Raw genomic sequence first — 17,328 nt, 5'->3', positions numbered from 1 at the left:
GTTGCAATCTGCATAAGGGTCAAAAGAGCATTTTCAAAGTTTGGATGCTAGGTAATGAAAGAATTGGATAACAATAAATCAATGTTTCAGGGTTTCAAGGATTTGGCCTTTCAAAGCATAAGATACAATGGTTTGAATGTGTAAGCAATCTGGTTTAGTGTTTGATATTTAGTTTGTATGTATTTGTGGAGTAGTATCGTATATTTGAGATTCGTATTTGGGTATACAACAATCAATGGTCTAGAAAGAATCAGGTTTACAGCTCAAGATCAATAACTGGAATCAGGGTTTAGGGTTCAGTGCTTCAAAGCACTTGCAATATAAAACAGGACTATCAATCACTATAATATCTCGAGAAAGTTCAAAACACTTGCCTGGTACTAGCTTACTACACTGCACTTGCTCTCAATCACCACTGTCTTACTCCTTGACTATCTGTTTCCCTATCCTACGCCTTGCCTCTTCTGCTCACATATCATAAGCATCTATCAATATTCAACTCATACGATTCGATTCAACACATACTTCTATCTACCCTTCGTTTCACCCAAATCCGATTAACGGATTGAAAGTTACGCAATAAACAAGTAAACATCGAATATATAGACCGACAGTTAACCAACAAGTCACATATAACACATAACACGTCACATAATCAATGGTATATCATTTATAAAGAAGTCTCAGGTCATAAATAGGCTTTCAGATATTTAAAATGATTTATAAAACGTTTTTCAGAATTAAAACAGATCGTTGAATCAATTTTGAAGTAGTAAACAGGGTTCGGTTGGCCAATTCTGGCTTCAAAACAATTTCATAATAATTATCGAGCCTTGAAAACAATTTAAAATAATATTTTAAAGCTCAAAACTATTTTTCGGAATTTTTAAATCATTTTTAAATAATTAAATCTAATTAAATAATTAATTAAAATCAATTAATAATTAATTAAATCAATTAATCAATTAATTTTTGAATTAATTGACTAATTAATCAATTAAAAATTAACTGAAATTAATTACCTAATTAATTCAGATTTATTTTTGTATTAAATATAATTTTTGGAATTAAAATAATAATTTTTGGAATTTTCAGAAATTAAAATTGAATTTTTATAATAAAAATAAATAGGAAATATGATTTTTAAATAATTTTAAAACAGGAATCCTAAATTTGCAAACTCTGGAAACTTCAGGGACTGAACTGTTTCTTCCCCAAAAGTTCAGGTACCAAACTGCAATTTTACAACCCCCGTCGCCGGAAAATAAAGGGGTGGCCGGAGAACACGATTCCGGCACCCTCACCTCACCACAAGCTCCAGATCACATCTACAGACAACCAGGAACTTATTCATGCAATCAAATCATTTAAATAACCCCAGACTTGGCCGGAAATTGGGCAAGAACATCGCCGGTTTCCGGCGAAACATCGAAAACTTAAAAAGACAACTCCCTAAGATTCAAGCATCCTCTGTTAACGAGCTATATACCAATCGATTGCAAATTTCATAAGGAACATAACCCACTATAAATCAACAACTAATAACCCCTAAATCAAAAAGGCCCAAATTTCAATTGAAAACATTCATACGGGTTATAAACCCTGATTTCAAAATTCCAAAATTAAACTCAATTTTGAACATGTTATTGAACTCCAAATAAGACGTATGACATATGAAAATCATCGGGAAAACAAGCTCTATAACATGCCATCATCAAATCATACAAACAATCATCCGAATAGAAATTCATATTTTTAATAAAAATAATTTGAAATTAAATAAAAATATAGAAAAATAACCTTGATTTCTGCAGTAAAACGAAGCTCAGAATCTGATAGTACTCCTCAAATCCTTCGTTTTGGTTACTCAAGCTTTGAAAATAGAAATCAATAACACCTCCGATTTGTGGTTTGATTTTCAGAAGACTATATGAATATAAGGTTTTTCTCTGGAAAATTATATATTTACCTAAGTGCAAATGATTTTGATATGAAATAAAATACGGAAAAAGGCTATTTATAATTACGGAAAATTAGTATCCCGTTGGATCATTCCGGATATAAAACGGTACATTTATTTGTAAAAACTGATCCAAACGGTATCGGTTTTCGGGACAATTATCCAAATCAGTACAATTTGTACTGTGGTCTTGGTCTCAGCGCCTGGTTACACGTACTACGAGGTGATAATTGGGATAGTTTAATAAAAAGCTCTCGTTTATCAAAAATACGAGTTTTATTGATTTACCGAGATGAATATTGTATCGAAAATGTTGCGCCGGGACCCGCGCAGGACAAACCGTACACCGGATCGAAAAAGTCGAAACATGGAATATGCTCGGAATATTATAATTAGGTTAGGAAGGAGTTCTCGGAAGAGTTCGGGTTCCCAAAACGTAACAACGGATGACGTCGGTTGGTTCCCGTTTTTATAAAATAGATTTTAAATACTCGGAAAAAGATTTTATAAATTTCATATGATTCTTATAAATTCATAAATCAACATAAAAATAATTAGGAAGATATGACAATTATCTATATTTTATTTTGGACATATAAAAATTAAAATACTCAATTAATAATATTTTTAAACATCCAAACACATTTAACACTTAACAATTAATTCACAGAATAGATACTGAACACATATATTAATTATTTATTTGCAAAAATAATTACATGATATATCCCGGATATTACAGTCGCTCCTTCACGTTCGATTCCGGTTGGGCGCCGATGGAAGAAGAGATGTCAATCCGAAACCAAAAGAAGAGGAGTAATCGGACGGGCCACCACATCCAGCCATCGCTGGGAATAGGGAATCGATCGATTCACGTAATGGAGCTGATGAAAGACTATCCCTAGCGAGGGAGGAATAGATGAAAGAACCGTACCATTTGTTTGTGGAGGGATTTGATCAGCTATCCGGATACCCTGCTACTCCACTCCGATCTTTCACCCCTTCTCAATCGCCTCAATATCTATAATCAACCGAGGCCCCTTATTATAGACTCTAGATAGGGCGTTAGTGCTTGAATAATAACATATATAGTTTCCGCTTGATCGGAATTGATTCTATGTTTGAATAGCATAAGTGCTACTTAGTAGTATAAACTCGGAGAGATAGACAGAGAGGGACTCTTTCATACCTGCTAACTCCTAGGATGAGAAGTAGGTCCCTTATTTTTGGCAGGAAGAGTTCCAGCCTTTGTTGCCCCTCGGTAGAGTGAGTCTACTTAGCGAACTAGCAGGACGCGGAGATCGATTGATCAATATGAATCTCGAGAGCGGATGGTTGATCGCCGCCTCCTTGTTTTGGAGGCTCTCTGGCCGGGGAGGGGCTTGCTATCGTAACCTTTTATCCCGGTGTATGTAAAAAAGAGCGATGAACTCCTTTTTATTTGGTCATAAATTGGTCCAAAGAACGAGAGCCGGCTTCCTTAAGTCCGTTGTTGCTCAGTACTCAGTGGCAGAGCGGTCGGCTGTTAACTGACTGGTCGTAGGTTCAAATCCTACTTGGGGAGATTTTAGAGTTCTCGCTTTTCTAACCTAGCGACCCCTGTCATTCTCCTTAGTTTCTAAACTAGCAGAATCGTTGAACATTAAAAGTGGGAAGTTTCTTGGTGGTTTTTTTCCTCACTCTCGTATAGGTGAATTTGGTTTGTTCCATTCTTAGGGAGAAGAAGGATCCACTGGGAATGAATGGGAAGACTGGAGTAGTATCTTCATTGGCCGGAAGGAATTAGTCCCACTCATTTCATGCTGGTGGGAGCAAGAAGTTTGGGATATGTTTGGTGTTTCTTCCATCAATCATCCGGATCTATGCCGTATATCAACAGATTATGGTTTCGAGGGTCATCCATTACGAAAAGACCTTCCTCTGAGTGGATATGTGGAAGTACGCTATGATGATCCAGAGAAACATGTGGTTTCCGAACCCATTGAGATGACCCAAGAATTTTGCTATTTCGATTCTGCGAGTCCTTGGGAACAGCGTAGAGACGGATAATAAAGAATCAGAATAGGTCCAAGTCCAGGGGACAAATTGATAGGAAATGCTATTTGGCTTCGTAAGAATAAGAATGAACTTCTATGAAATGAAAGAGTTTAACGGGAATTGTCTTGATCGTCGGATATCATTGATAAAAAATAGGAAGAAAGTGTTCTCGAACGATTTCCTGCAATTCCTCCCAGTATGGAATGAGTAAATAATCAAGCTAATAACCCGAGTCTGTAACAACTGCGGTAACCCTATTATAGTAAACAAGAATCCGAAAACATGAGCACTTTTAGTCTTGTCACACTTCAACATATCTTTTTCTTACACACAATGTGAGATGAGCCCATTAAGAGTCCGTTTATCCTTATTATAACTCACTATAAATTGACGGTATTGTGCGGGAAGCGAGATGAGTACCAAATGCCCTAGCAAGTCATCAGACAAGTCAATTTTTAGTGCCCTAAGTTTTGAAGCGATGTTAGACATCTCTATAATGTACTCCTGAATATTTTCGCTAGCTTTATACCTCATCTAAACAAGATCAGCTAAAAGCTTACTTGTCTTAGCCTTTTCGTTTTTAGAAAAACGCTTTTCAAGCTGATCAAGGAAATCCTTTACAGATACCTCATCGGAGTCATCAGACATACCGTGTTGTGCAAGACATGCGTGTACATAAAAAGACTAAGTCATATTGATAGCCCTAAGGATAAGTTGTATGATAATATAATTTTATATTTTATAATTGTATTCCTTGAATCTGTATAAATGTTAAGTAGATTAGACTGAAGGATTTTTCTGTGAACAACCTTCACGCTAAGAAATAAACTCTAGAAGAAGATCTAATCCTGATCATGCCTTAGAAAGAAGTGTAGCAAATTGGATTTGAATAATACTATTCTAGGAAAAATGTTCCCAGTATATCGACAAGTCACATATCAAGGAATATCAAGAAGTATGTCAAAAAGTCCAAAATGACTTGTAGAGAAGTTCTAAGAGATATCAACAAGTCAATATGCATGTAGAGATCTCAGATATCGACATGTCAAAAAGTCTATGTAGAGAACTGGAGATATCAACACGTCATTTCTTCATGTAGAGATTTGGAGATATCGACAAGCCAAACCTTCATGTAGAGAACTAGAGATATCTACAAGTCAAAAGCCTATGTAGAGAACTAGAAATATTGACTAGTCATTCTACATGTAGAGAACTGGAGACCTCGACAAGTTATTAATATATGTAGAGAACTCAAGATACCGGTAAGTCATTTTACTTATCGATATATGACATCTCTACAAAATAAAAAGAGATATCGACAAAATACTTCATAATTCAGAATGTAGACAACTTGAAGATTCAAGATTATCAGTCAACAAACAATTTTTTCACTAAATTGAAAAGACTACAAAAGCAGCTTGAAAAATTTAAGATCAAAGGACAAGATTCACTGGACAAAGGAGGGTTATAGACCTAAAGATTCTGCACACGATTTGCTAACACTGGAAATGGAAATTGTACAAAGTAGCTTTAGAAATTGTGTTAGTCTATATTAGTGCAAGTTTAGTAAACCCGTGCATGATGTTCTATAAAGCATTGGCACAAGTCCTTGGTATAAACGTAATAAACAGATCTAGGAAAAATCTTGAATTCTCTCTCAAGAATTGTAGCTGAGTTCTTATCTTTAAGAACATATATTTGTAGTACAACAAATTTGATTAATACAATCAAGTGAGTTTTTGATAATTGCTTGTGAGTCTGCATTAGTAATTTATCTCTATAAAAATCATACATATGTCTTTTTCCAAATAGACAAACATTTTCATAAGATTAGTTAAAATCAAAGAAAACACATTCACCCCCTGTGTTGCACTTAATATCTAACATACCGCCCCTGAATGCTTCGTGAATGCTGTATTTTATCATCATTAGACTTATGCGATTAGAAATTTCCCACTTCTTAAAGTTAAATTTTTAGTAGTAAAACTTTCATCCGTAGGAGAATCAAGTTGCTCTTTATATCATAGTCTAAATCCATGCAACCGAGAACTAACAGAACGTTCTCTTTCCAGCTCTTAAAGTTTATGTCGTTAAGCACAAGAATGGAGTCCATGTTGGTATATATATTAGCAGCAGATATATTATGTTAGGAATATGTTGTTGGTTTGATGATTAATTACCAAAATACTCTAAGTAAATAAGTTAAATATTTTATAGCTTTTAATGGATGATCACATTATTTATCCGTTGAAAAGGTAGCTTATATGAATAAGTTTGTAACACATTATGTATCCTAGAATAGCTGGGGGATTTGGGAGTTTAAGTTATTTCTAAGTCATGTTGACTACTAGAAAGATATACAAAATAGGAGGGTTAATTGTGAATATAAAATGCCTTGTAATTTTGTATAAATGAAAGAGTATCAACTGCTATGGAAATAACTTAACTGCTAATCTACAAAGTTTCAACGGATGAGCTAGTCAACTTTCAGTGGGTGACAGATGAAGTCTCAACGGATAACTCCCATAGAGCTTCAACGGATGATCAACCAAAATAGCAGTTGAAAGGGACTTAATAGTGGCTTGACAATCACATGGGTTGATTGTACATAAAAGGAATGTGGTAGCCTGATTGCAGGTATTAGAAGAAAATGAAGCATTTCCATTTCCATGCAAAACTGGGACGTTCAAAGATGTTATATCTAACTGGATTGCATTGGATAGGGAAATGAAGCAACATGTGATTGGACCTAGCTGATAGGTTTTATACTTTGTCTTGTTTCACATATATCTTGATGATATATAAACCAAGAGTAGCAAGTGTTTAAGGATTAAGAATTACATTTTGATTTAGAATAATAAAGCAAGAAAGCTGTATCCTTAGTCTCCAGAGTTCAAGTTTGTAAACACTTGTAAGCAGCTGTGTGCTATTAGCATCACAGAGTAATCTTCTCTCTCTCTCTCTCTCTATATATATATATATATCTGGTGGAAATATCAATCCACCAGAAAGTTTTTTAAACTCCTGTTTATTTACTTTTTGTTCTTGAATACTATTATTGTTTATACGCACTCAAGCATATCCAAACACAATTATATATTTTTGTAAGAAGTTTTCAAAGTTCCAAAAGGTAACCAGAATTCAATTCAACCCCCCTTCTGTAATTTTGTTGATAGATTGTTAGGGAATAACAATTGGTATCAGAGCAAGCTCTTGACACACTAAGAGTTTAAAGATCAAGCAATCTAACAACATGAGGAGGAAGGACATTGGTATAAAGATTCCAATTTTGGACAAAGACAACTATCATCACTGGAAAGTGAAGATGCACCTTCATCTACTCTCTCAAGATGAAAGATATTTTGACTTTATAGAGAAATGGCCTCATGTTCCTCGCAGGGCTGCAACAGATATTGAAGGAGCTGTTGGAAATGAGCAAACAATCCCAAAGCCAAGGTCAGAATGGATAGATAAAGACATTGAGCAAGTTCATAAGACAAAAAGGCCATGAATATTCTGTTCAATGGTCTTGATGGAGATATGTTTGTCAATGTCATTAACTGTAACACTACTAAGGAAATTTAGGATCAAATTCAAGTGCTATGTGAGGGAACTGAGCAAGTTAGAGAAAGCAAGATGCAGCTTCTTATACAGCAATATGAACACTTCCACTTTGAGGAAGGTGAATCCTTGAATGATACTTTTAGTAGATTTAAAAATCGTTAAATGGTTTACAGCTTTATGAAAGGATCTACCAAACTAAAGATTCCAATATGAAATTCCTGAGGTCTCTACCAAAAGAATGGAAGTCAATGACAGTCTCTCTCAGAAATTCTCAAAAGTATAAAGACTTTACTCTAGAGAGACTGTATAGTATCTTAAAAACCTATGAACTCGAAATGGAGCATGATGAGTAATTAGAGAAAGGAAAAAAGAAGGGAGGATCTGTTGCATTAGTAGCTGAACAAGAGAGAGGAAAAGAGTTGAAGGTTGAAGCTGTTGAATCTACACCAAACACAAGTGTTTGTGAAGCAAGGGAAAATGGTTAGTGGGTGAAGATGAGTAATGCACAAGCCAAGATGAAATGGATGATATTGATGAGCATCTGGCTTTTCTGTCAAAAAGGTTTGCAAAACTCAAATTCAAAAGAAACTTTGGAGCTTCAAAATCCAACAGAAACATGGTTGATAAAGCTAAATTCAAATGTTTCAAATATGGGATGAATGGTCACTTTTCCAATGAGTACAGAAAACCTAGATCAGAAAAGAGAAAGTTTAAGCCTGTGAATTATAAGAAGAAATATTTTGAATTGCTTAAATAAAAGGAAAAGCCTTTTACTACTCAACAAAGTGACTGGGCAGCTGATGGTGAGGATGCAGATGAAGACATGAATTATGTCAACCTAGCTCTAATGGCCAAGTCAGATGAAACATAAGTCAGTTTATCAAGCAATCAGGTAATCACTACAAATCTAGCATATCTTTCGAAAGATGAATGCAATGATGCTATAAATGATATGTTAACTGAATTTTATCACTTGCGTGTCACACTAAAATCACTCAATAAAGAAAATAATAGAATTAAAGAGAATAATTTGTTTTTGAGTGATAGATATGCTATGTTAGAAACTTAATTCATTGAGTTTGAGAAATTGAAAATAGAGTGTAAGATTTCCCAGGATGAACTAACTGTATCTTTGAAGAAAGAAGAGATTTTGAAAAAGCAACTTGAACATGAACAAGAAGTGATCAAGGCCCGGAAATCAGCAAGAGATGTAAGTGCCCAAATTACCAAAGTTCAAGGAATTGAGTCTTTCTGTGAATAAGCTTGGAAAACGAACAAGAAGAAACCAGACCAAGAGTTGGTTGATGGTCTTGTAACGGTTGTTGAATCAACGGATGATGAAGCTTATCCATCGAAAGATAAAGCTCATCAGTTGAAAGATGACTCTCATCCGTTGAATGAGAAAAAGACCATTAGCAAAGGAAAGCTATAAAAGCTGAATGAGAAATATGGTTCAGTTACAAAGAATTTTGTTCAAGGTGAATCAAGCAAAGCAAAAAATGCAAAAAGAATGAATGTGGGGCATCTTTCAATGAAGCAGTTGAGTGATAGATTGGAGAATATTGAGGTCAAGGAAGATTTAAAAAGGAAAAATAATGGGAATGAGAAAGTAGGGATTAATAAACACAATAACTATACACCTGATAAGTATGCACCTAGAAAGATATGTGTCAAGTGTGGTAGTGTTAATCATTTATCTACTAATTACAAGTCTGTGATACATGCACCCATATCTGCACCTCCATCTTTGCCCAACATGCCTATATCACCCATTTATACTTTGCTTGTTATGCCTGCACAAAATTTATCTGCATATTATGCTAAAATGCCATTTGCACATAATCCTTATTATGCTGCATTTAATATTCCTCAAATGCCATTTAGAATGCCTTACTGGAATAATATATTTGCACAATCTTTGCCATACTATGTTAATCCCAATGTGCCTGATAATTGTATAACTGATCAAAGGTTTCAAAATGCTACTCCTAAGACAAAGGTTGATTTACAGTCACCTAAGTCTAATGATGGAAAGACTAAGAAGCCTAAGAAAAAGGCTAACAAGGCTGGACCCAAGGAAACTTGGGTATTAAAATCAACTTGATTTAGTTTGATGTGTGCAGGGAAACAAATGGAATTTTTGGTATCTAGACAGTGGTTGCTCAAGACACATGACCGAAGATTCTACTCTTCTCACTGAGTTCAAGGAGAGAGATGGCCCAAGCATTACCTTTGGAGATGACAACAAAGGGTATGCTATGGGATATGGCTTGATTTCAAGAGAGAATATCATCATTGAAGAAATTGCACTAGTTGATGGACTCAAACATAATCTTTTGAGTGTCAGTCAATTATATGATATAGGCAACCTGGTTACTTTCACAACTGAAGCCTGTGTTGTTATCTGCAAGAAAAATAACAAAGTGGTCCTTACTGGAGTGAGGAAAGGAAATGTGTACCTAGCTTATTTCAACTCAACAAATGCAGATTCTATTACTTGTCTTTTCAGCAAAGCAAGTCAAGATGAAAGTTGACTATGACACAAGAAGCTATCTCATTTGAACTTCAAGACCATGAATGAATTGGTCAAGAGAGACCTGTTAGAGGCATTCCTCAAGTTGAGTTCTCAAAAGATGGACCGTGTGGTGCTTGTCAAAAAGGAAAACAAGTGAAAGCATCATTCAAAAGGAAGCTTGAAACAATAATTGATGAACCTCTCCAACTGTTGCACATGGATTTGTTTGGACCAATTAATGTTTTGTCTATCTCAAAGAAGAAGTATTGCCTAGTGATTGTGGATGATTTTTCAAAGTACTCATGGACATATTTTCTTGGATCTAAAGATGAAGCTAGTGAAATCATTATCAATCATATAAGGTAAGTCAACAATCATCATGATCTCAAAGTAAGAAGAATTAGGAGTGACAATGGAACTGAGTTCAAGAATTCTACTATGAGGTTATTCTGTGAAAGAAATGGAATCATGCATGAGTTCTCAAATGCAAGAACACCACAACAAAATGGAGTGGTTGAGAGAAAGAACAGATTATTGATTGAAGTAGCTAGAACAATGATAGAAGAATCAAAGTTACCAACTTTTTTTTGGGCTGAGGCTGTCAACACTGCATGTTACACTCAGAATATTTCTTTGAGCAATCAAGAAAAATGCATGACTCCTTATCAACTGTTCAAGAATAAGAAGCCAACACTGAACTTTCTTCATGTTTTTGGATGCAAGTGTTATATTCTAAGAAATCAAACTGATCAACATGGAAAGTTTGATGCCAAAGCTGATGAAGGTATTTTTGTTGGATATGCTGTTGGAAAAGCATATAGAGTCTACAATCTAAGAACCAACATTGTTATGGAATCTGTACATGTTGTGTTTGATGATAAAAAGATTGAAGGACTGACAGATGAAGGTTTTCATGAAAGCCTCAAATTTGATAATGCTGAGATATATTGTGATGATAGTGATGATGAAAGTGATCTAGAAGTAATAACAAAAAATATTCAAAGTTATCTTCAAATGAAGGAACATCAGTTGATGCATAGAGTGCTGCATCCGTTGAAATACAAGTACTGCATCCGTTGAAAGATAAATTGCAACATCCATTGAGAGACACAGTGCATCATCCGTTGAAAGGAAGGTTCAACATCAGTTAAAATAATTCTAGATTATTGTTTGACAGAACCCCATCTTCAAATAAAAGATCCACAAATTCAAGGGGAGTGTTATCTAGTCAACACTCAGCTACACATCAAGACACTAATGAGGCCACTTCATCCAGAGCCAATCTTCCATCTCAAAGAAAATGGACAAAAGATAACCCATTTGAACTAATTTTTGGTGATACAACATCTAGAGTGCAAACAAGAAAAGCAACTCAAGATGAATGTCTGTATAATAGCTTTTTGTCACAGGAAGAGACAAGGAAGGTAGAAGAAGCTTTGATGGATCCTGATTGGGTTTTAGCTATGCAGGAAGAGCCAAACCAATGTGAAAGGAATAAAGTATGGAAGCTGGTACCCAAACCTAAAGGCAAGAATTCTATTGAAACCAAATGGGTATCTAGAAACAAGATGGATGAGAATGACATAGTCATAAGGAGCAAAGCTAGATTGGTTGCTAAGGGCTACCGTCAACAAGAAGGAATAGATTTTGATGAATCATTTGCTCTAGTTACAAGACTTGATGCAATCAGAATCTTTCTAGCATATGCAATCTATGCTAATTTCAAAGTCTATCAAATGGATATAAAAAGTGCATTTCTAAATGGAGATTTGGAGGAGGAAGTCTATTTCAGACCTCCAGGTGTTGAAGACCCCAACTTTCCGGACTATGTTTACTATCTTTTGAAAGCACTTTATAGATTGAAACAAGCACCAACAGCCTGGTATGATACTTTGTCAAAATTCCTTTCAGAAAATCATTTCACAAGAGGTACTATTGAAAAACTCTTTTATTTAGAAATGTAAACTCTAATAACCCCCAAAATTTTGAATTTTTGTAACCCTTATGAATAGTATTTTTGCTGAATGAGAAAACTTTTCATGCCACACTATGTAGGGGTTCTGTTATGGATATTCTGAGATTTTATTAGTACTCTATATGGTATATAAGTGTATGTAAAGATCGTCAGAATCCAATTCCAAACACTTTGATTTTTCCCGGAAATCCACTAGATACGGAAAGAATTGAGTATAAGGTAACATGATAAAAAGGATTTAAATTAAAGGATTATAAGAGAGGATCATAAAAGGATTATAATGTATTGAGAAAGGTTAAGGAAACCCAAGTAATAAGATCCCGGGTATGATCCCTCAAACGATAAACGAAAACGAAAGTTAAGCGAACCGTATAACAGATCAGCGGTCATTAGGCAAACAATTAGGAAGTTAATCAAGGAGGTTAGGGATGATGAGGTCATCCAACCAATAAGAAGAGGGTAAGTAAGGGATGATGACATCACAAAGTGACATAAGCATGACATAGGAGGGAAGGAGGTGTGGATGAATGATAACCATATAAAGTTCAAGGTTAATAAGGTAATTAACCAAAATCTAAACAAAAACAACCAACCAAAAACAAATCAAAGCAAAAACACAAAATCATTTCTTTCTTCAACCAAGGAGCTCTCGGCTTTTCTTCATTTCAAGAAGAAGAATTTTCAAAATTCAAGTTCCAAGCTTCCTAAATTAGTAAGGTAATTATCTAATACTCCTTATGCATATATATGGCTATCCTATAAGTTTAAGCCTCCAATTCATTCTCAATCTCTCCCAAGAAATCAATGAAGAAGATAATGAATAGTGATTTCAAGGTTTTTAACTTGATTTTTCTTGTTTTTCCTTTAAGATCCAAGCATCCCTAAGACATCTCAAGGCTTCTTAAGGCTTCCTAGCTACTCCAATCACTTCAAGGAAGGTTATCGGACCCACTCTAAGCTTAAGCCTATCCGGGAGCACTCAGGCAAGTTTTCTACCCGTATAACTGTTGTTGTGATGTATATGTGTATATGCATGATCTTGCGATAAATGCATATTTGTTATTAGCAAATTCTTGCGATATATTGTAGCATGTGATATGGTATATATGCATGCCTGTTTCATATTCTTGATTTATATATCTGTTGGTTCAAATGCTTATAGTTGCATAATACCTATGCTAGAGATAAGCGGTATTTGAGTTTACCCTTAGTATAGGGGATCAAAAGGTGAACATATTTCTAAACCGGGAGTCGATGTTCCCGAGTATATTATATATTATATATATATATATGAATAGTTTTCAAAACTATTAATCGAATAAGGTTTATTCGATAACTTTATATTATTTAATGAATATTATTTGAATATTCATTCGAGGACTTATGACTCTGTTTATTCTATTTAATGATTATTAATTGGATATTCATTTGAGGATGTATGACTCACTTTATTTTATTTAATGAATATTATTTATAATATTCATTCGAGGTATTATGACTCTGCTTATTATTTAATAATATTCTTTATTTTATTAAAGAATAATGTTTCGATAATCAAACTTATTTTCGATTATTCAAATAAAGATAGTACTTTCGTATAAGTATATCTTTGGTTATTTAATATCAATTTCAAGTATGAGTTTTAAAAACTTCTACTTCGAATATTTTTATAAGGATTATCTTTATGAGAATATTATTTAAATAATAATATTCAGATTTTCTAATATATTGAGACTGATTTATTTCATTAAATCAGCATTACTCCAAACATTCTTAAAAATGTTTCCGAGTCTTCAAAATGATTTTAAAAGTTAGAGCGGATCCCAAAACTCATTTTTATATTTAAGATCTTCCTTTTAAAGGGGATTTAAATACTCGCTCAAAACCTGAGGGATCCGGCTCTGTGGTGTATTTTATATTCGCAACGAGGTTGCTATTTTCATAAATGAATTGATTACTTGCCCAACGTTCGTGAAGTAAGTCCATCTAATTGAGTCGGCATAAGCGACAGGCCGGGGTACGGTCTATCAAAGTGTAAGTGGCTGGGTGGCAGTCCATCAACGCGTTAGAGGCCGGGTGGCGGTCCAACATAAGGTCCTTATGTGGCCAGGGTGATGACCGGTGGGGGATTCATCCATCTACTAGTAGAAAAGGTTACTTATTGGTATCTTTGCCTGATCAGCAAGATATCAGGTTTATGCCAAAATTCTTTTCTTTCCAAATTCATTAGATATGGCCACTCTGTTTATAATTTTCATAACAGAGGTTTTCAAGGAGTGTATGAAATGTATATATATATAGGTGTATATATATATCGAGACTTAATGAAGTATCTCGTAACTTCATTATTTATAATGATGTTCAAAGATTGAATCTATTCAAATCTTGTCTTGTAGTCTCATCTATGTGATGAACTGTTGAAACTAATTATAACTTGAACGGTGGTAGTTCAAGTAGTATTTGGAAAAGATATAAGTATATTGGAGTATCTTGTAACTTCATCTTTTAAACTTATATCTAGTAAATGATTATCTTATGCATGTCAAAGATTTTCAGAAAAACGTTGAGACAAGGTTAGATATATGAGATCACTTTGCAACGATAGTTTTATACAGTTATAAACTGGAACTCTGTGTATATTATGCATGGAAGAGGACTTCCAAGATTTTGAAAAGTATATATGTATATATACTGAATATTTTGTGACTTCATCGCATTAAGATATCAAACTTGGTTCATTTCTTTTGACCAAGACTTTCATGAGTACTATGAGAAGGCTCATATATTGTAAATCATTATACATATTATTTTGGTGGGCTTGCCGCTCACCCTTGCTTTCTTCTTTCATCACACAACAACAGATAGAAAAGATGAACAGGACCAAGCTCCCAATTCATGAGCGGATAGGAAACGTTCCGCAGTTTCCTATAGGCATTGATGTCGCTGTAGCTGAGGTAGGAACTACCAATAGGCTAGGCTTCAACTTTTGATGTACCAGATTTATGTATATTTATGAATTGTAATAATGGCAAAGAAATGTAAATTTATTCAGAAACCCTTTTAAGGTGTATTGGCAGATAATTGTGGAATAAAATGACTTGTGATTATTTTTGGATATTCATCTCTGAGACTATAACTTGTGGTGTGTGTGTTTATTATGGGGTCACAGTATAGAGTAGTTGATTATTTATTAAGATTGGGTGTTATTAAGGGAAATGGAACTCGTGACAACCCGGATCCCCGACCCCGGATTTGGGGGTGTTACAGAAATGGTATCAGAGCTAAGCGTTATAAACCTCAGAGATGATGTGACGTTAAGATAATAAGTTCACTAAGATAATAAGAACTCTTGCCAAGTTCATAGTCGGGCTACCTAACGTAGTACTGACAGTTAAAACCCTTATGGGAACCCTTATAAATATCGTGATAGAAGCGTAGTTCGTTATCGTATATGGTAGCGGGACTCCGAACCCTGAGGTTGAGGAGCAACAACGCGATGATGTTTTATTACTTATTGGAGATCAGATTATGGATCCGATAGAGCGTCCTAACGCGGGATCGGATGATGTTCATATTGAGGATGTAGCGGTTGAGGATGTTATCCCAGAAGGGATTGTTGTTGAGAAGGATCTCGTGGAGGATCCTAACAAGACTGAAGAGATGATCGCTGAGGAATTGATAACCATGGTTAGGATGACTACCAGAGGTAGGATTGGCCGGTCAATACCGGAGGTTCGTTCAAGTTTGCAAAGATAGTAGCCCCTTAACATGGCTTACTCGTAAGACTGAGAAGTTCGAATGAACAGAGGAATGCGAGAACAGCTTCCAAGAATTGAAGAAAAGATTGGTGACGGCCCCTGCGTTGGCGTTGCTGGAGGGAAAAAGGAGATTTTGTGATTTATAGTGACGCTTCGCACAAGGGATTAGGGTGCGTGCTTATGCAGCACGGTAAGGTAATCACGTAAGCGTCCAAAACAATTAAGGGAATATAAAATTCGATATCCTACCCATGATCTTGGACTCACGACAATAGTTTGCTCTAAATATTGGAGGCACTACTGGTATGGATAGAAATGCGAGATTTACACAAACCATAGGAGCTCTAGTACATTTTTACGTAGAAAGAGCTCAACATACGCCAAAGGAGGCAGTTAGAGCTAATCAAGAATTATGATTGGGAGATTCTTTATCATTCGGGGAAAGCCAATGTGGTGGCTGATGCCCTTAGTAAAAAGGAGAGACTCAAGATGATAATGTCTTTGGGAGAGTTTATAAGAGATTTTGAGAAAATGGAAATAGAAGTGAAGGTAACCGGAGCCGGTACCGAAAAGCTGTTTGAGATTGCAATACAGACCGAATTATCGGAAAAGAACATATTGTGCCAGAAAAAGTGATGAATGAAGGCAGAGAGCCAACAAATAGATATGAGATTAATACCGAGAAAGATGATAAGGAAATAATGAGGTATTCCTATAGAATTTGGGTTCCAAATGTTCAAGAGCTTAAAGATGAGATCTTAGATGAAAGTCATAGTTCAAGGAATAAGATTAAGGGCAAACCCTGAATGTGATAGTCAGGGAGGACGCCATCAAGATAGAAGGAACCTGTAATATCCGAGATATATCGTGTAATTATTTTTGATATTAAATAATTATTATGTGTGCTCAGTATCTATTCTGTGAGTTAATTGTTAAGTGTTATCTGTACTTGAATATTCAAAAATAATATTAATTGAGTATTTTAATTTTTATATGTCCAAAATAAAATATAGATAATTGTCATATCTTCCTAATTATTTTTATGTTGATTTATGGATTTATAAGAATCATATGAAATTTCTAAAATCTTTTTCCGGGTAATTAAAATCTATTTTATAAAAACGGGAACCAACCGACGTCAACCGTTGTTACGTTTTTGGAACCCGAAACTCTTCCGAGAACTCCTTCCTAACCTAATTGTAATATTCCGAGCATTTTCCATGTTTCGACTTTTTCGATCCGGCGTACGGTTTGTCCTGCGCGGGTCCCGGCGCAACATTTTCGATACAACATTCGTTTCGGTAAATCAATAAAACCCGTATTCTCGATAAACGGGAGCTTTTTATTAAACTATCACAATTATCACTTCGTAATACGTGTAACCAGGCGCTGAGACCAAGACCGCAGTACAAATTGTACTGATTTGGATAATTATCCCGAAAACCGATACCGTTTGGATCAGTTTTTACAAATAAACGTACCATTTTATATCCGGAATGATCCAACGGGATACTAATTT

Source organism: Apium graveolens, chromosome 11 (genome assembly GCF_009905375.1).
Source record: "Apium graveolens cultivar Ventura chromosome 11, ASM990537v1, whole genome shotgun sequence".
Lineage (NCBI taxonomy): Eukaryota > Viridiplantae > Streptophyta > Magnoliopsida > Apiales > Apiaceae > Apium > Apium graveolens.
Note: the sequence above shows the minus strand (reverse complement) of the source record.